The sequence below is a fragment of the Grammomys surdaster genome, unplaced genomic scaffold, assembly GCF_004785775.1.
Source record: "Grammomys surdaster isolate TR1022 unplaced genomic scaffold, NIH_TR_1.0 217, whole genome shotgun sequence".
Lineage (NCBI taxonomy): Eukaryota > Metazoa > Chordata > Mammalia > Rodentia > Muridae > Grammomys > Grammomys surdaster.
This window is the reverse complement of record NW_021604662.1, coordinates 318,610-322,608: the sequence shown is the minus strand read 5'-3', so window position 1 is coordinate 322,608 and position 3,999 is coordinate 318,610. Positions and strand designations below refer to the sequence as shown.

Sequence of the window (3,999 nt, the reverse complement as noted above, 5' to 3'; positions counted from 1 at the left end):
TAGACGGTTTGGTAATTGGTAGGTTATAGCCACTGGTGAATAGGAAACATAGCTTTTGCAAATTCACTCTTACTGATGGCTAGCTACTCATGGCAATTTCATAGCTAACAAACTAGGCAAAGTACTCAAAAGGCCTCTCAAAAATGTATCAAGGAAAAGGCAGGCTGGAGCTGAGGTTGGTAGCTCAGTTAGTAGAATGCTTCATCCCCAGACCTCATAAAACTGGGCTTGGTTGGCATGTCTCTGGAATCATAGAACTCAGAAGGTAGAGGCAAGAGGATTTGACGTCATCCTTGGTTACATAGCCAGTTTGAAGGCAGTCCGGACTACATGAGATCTGCTCTTAAACAACAATGAAAAATTGTAGATAATATCACTAACTGTAAGCTCGTCATTAAGTAGGTCTATGAAGAAACAAAAAAATAACAACTCCCTTCATTTCTATGAGTCTAACATTCAGACCCAGAGTAAAGAGAGATAGATGTCTAGTCCACCATTTATATTTTTAAAAGGAGATGGGAGTTAGCATGTTAAATGAAATAGCTTGAATGCACAGCTGGTGAATAGCCATAACAGGACTAAAATTCCACTTGCCTCCACATCTGTGTCCATTCCTACCCCACTTCTTCTCTCAGCATTATCAGAAAAACAGAGGTTGATGGATGGATGTTATTTCTAACCACTATCATATCTCTATTATCCTGCCAGCCTCAGAGGAAGATCCCAGGAAAAAGGACAACCACCACCCTAGGTCACCTCCACTAGGGTGGTTAAAGACACTTCCAAATGGTTTTTAGTAGGTTTTCAAGCTTGAGGGTGGTGAGCAGTCCGAGGATGGAGATAAAGATCCACCCAGAAGCCCTAAAGAAGCAAACTAATCCAATAAAAAGAAAGAAACCCACCTGAGAACCTTTGGGGATAGAGAGTCCCACAACCTTGCCTTCCTTGAAACAGGGTCAAACCGCTAGGTGTAAGGCCACCATTTGAATTCTTCATAATCTAACAAACACAGGACAATCACTTTCATCTTGCACCAGGCCTCTCAAGTTAAATGATACAGCTGGTGTGTAACAACCCAGAAGAGTTGGCCTGTATGCAACCACTACTTAATCTAGCCCTAGACTGTAGTAAAAAAAAAAATTAAATTAACCTGGCAAGGGATTTCTACCTGCCATAGACTATTTATGTTCCTGGATGAAAGACACACATAGCCTTATATTTTTAAATATGTTAGGAGAGGAGAAAGGAGAGCCGCCATAGGTTAACTAAGCCACAAAAACATGGCCATATATGCTGGCCAATTGGAGCCAAGAGCAGCCCAGATGAATAATAAGCAATAATTCGGTATCATCGATAGGGAAATAGTCTCTAACAACATGAAGGGTAGGCGGTTGCCCAGTTATTGTGCAACCTAAGGCATATTTAAAAGTACAAGGCTGTGTGTGTCTTTCATCCGAGAATAAAAATGGTCTAAGGTGAAACAAAACCCATGCCAAGATTACTTAAGTATATTTTACTACACTAGACAAATGGGACAGAAGGAAAAGCCCTGAGAATTTTATCCCTTCAGTGACTTCGGGGAGGGAATAATGTTGCGAGAGGCGAGAGGAGAGAGGGCTGCAGCCTTGGATCTTTTCCAACCCTGCCAAGGCAGATGCCATCAATACTTTCTGACAGAGTAGGTCAGTCCAGTCCCTGGAAGTGTGGGAAGGAAGGCACAGCTGAGGGAATGTGCCAGAGGCAGCGGTGTCTAAAGGGTAAACTCCCACCGGCCTGGCCGTTGCCGAGAGAACCCTTGGAATCGGGAAGTTAGAGGAACCCAGGCCCTTGCTCAACTCCAGCTTCAGGTTGAGTACAGCAAGAACTCCTGAGCCCAGGCTCAAACTTCAGGTTTGAACTCCCCGCCTCTGAGAAGGGGCGGGGCCACGGCAGAAGGCAGGGTTTCCTGCGGCGACGCTGAGTTTGACTGCACCCTCTCAAAAGGCCTACCAATGAGTAAGTTCCCCGTGGTGGTTCCATAGTGTAGCGGTTATCACGTCTGCTTTACACGCAGAAGGTCCTGGGTTCGAGCCCCAGTGGAACCATAGCTGCAAAGCCAGCTGACATTTTTTTCTCTAGTACTATCGTAGATAAAACCGGAGATTCTTATTTCTTTTTTTACTTACTTTTTTCCCCTAACATCTTTATATCTCAGAAGCGAAACCACAGGTCTCAGCCGTGGTCAGCAGATTCCCCCAGAGTGAAGCAGGGCGAATCAGAGCTTTAGCCGCTGTGTACCCTACCTGGAGAAGTTCCACCATACTTCACCAGGAGCGCCCCGCAGCAGCCTTTTTTCCTGAGCCACGACAAGTTGATCCCCAGAATTTCCCACAAAAATACGTCAACGTAGCCACGCTTTAACTGCAGCTGCCATTTTAAAAAGTTGATTGTGATTAAAGATTAAAAACACCTTATTCAATTCTTTAATACCTTATTTGACTCAAAAAAAAAAAAAACAGAACAATGTAGCTGGAGCGTTAGTGAAGGAAGAATTTATTTACAGTTTAGAATACATGTCATGCTTTTAAATTTATTAATTAAATGTAGTCCTTGACAAATTGATGCTTGTATATAATCCGTTCCTATTTCCTCTCGCTCCCTACTCATGTCAGGCTTTACAACCACATCCAGTGCGTGCTGATTGATGACTACATGTTTCTCTAGTTCCTTGTTGTTGTTCCAGTTATTCCAGTTTCTTCGGGGGAAGAGAACTTCCTGGAGAAGGGGTGAAGAGACTTTTTTTTATCTTTCACAAGAAGAATGAGTGAAAGGGTTTTGGGCGTCCTCTGGGCCAGGAGTGAGATGGTGGGAACAGAGAACTAACCAGGGAATGAGAAACTTCAGATTTTTTTCTTGGCTTCTCCCCGCCCCTCTCCCCAGTTTTGCCTATACAGTATAGAAACATACATCTTTTTGTAACTAAAAAGTAAACAAACACAAACAAAACATGATTTTCTTTCCTGTTAACAATCAACTTACTGTTTTTAAAACTTCAGCCATCCAAATGCACAGTTAGACATTGTAAGTATATTCACGTTGCTGTCGACACATTTCCAAGAATTTTTTCTTGAAAAACTGAAACTACATCCATTGACCTTGTTTCTCCCATCAACTTTACTTTTAATGCCCATGCAATAATGATAGCTGAGTATGCCAGACATTGACATAGTACTTTTTTTAAATGATGGGAGTCAAATGTGACACACATACACACGCGTGCGCACACACACACACACACACACACTCAAAGCAAATCTCTCCATCTTGAGCTAAGCTACACCTCCAGACTTACTAAGTGTTCTGTAGTATCATGTCATTTCAACCTGAACAGAATTCTATGAAGTAGACATTGTTATCATTGTTTTACAGTCAGAAGATTTGCCTTGAGTTTGCACCATTGCAAGTGGTATGTTTCTTCCCAGATGAATTCGGGAATCTGTGCACTTAGCCAACTTCCTAACTTTGGTCATTCTGATTGTTTTCGTGTTGTCCTTATCATAAGTAACCTGAACACTGCACGTACTTACATATAACTGAGCCACCACTACCAAAGTTAATGTTTTCCAGAGCGGGCAGATGTCAATGTGACCCACAAATAGAGGATGTGTTTACTCAACAGGAAACTGTTCAAGGTCACTCCCTAGAAAATGATGTCTGAGAAAGAATTAGGGACCCACATCTTCCAACTCTAGTTTCTATTTCCTTCTATTACTCTCCTTACAGTTAAAGATGGAATAACATCAGCACCTTCTTTGCTAAACCAACCTATGTCAACCATATTTACTGAGACTTTGTTGAGGCAGGGAACTGTGTGGGTTAATTGGACAGAGGGTGAGTGAAAGATCTAAGAACTAAATGGAATAAGATGCTTAGTGAGGCCAGTGCCTCAAGTTAATCGTCTGTTCCTAGGCTAGCTTTCCACTTTACTTGGGTCGTGCTGTGACCAAGGACAAGGAGAAA

At 42.4% G+C, this 3,999-nt stretch overlaps 1 non-coding gene across 1 annotated transcript; it reads left to right on the top strand.

The window, feature by feature from the left end:
* Positions 1–2,011: 2,011 nt before the first annotated feature.
* On the top strand, positions 2,012–2,084 carry Trnav-uac. The gene has a single exon. It is a non-coding gene; the product is annotated as a tRNA-Val (tRNA).
* The last annotated feature ends 1,915 nt before the right edge of the window (positions 2,085–3,999 follow it).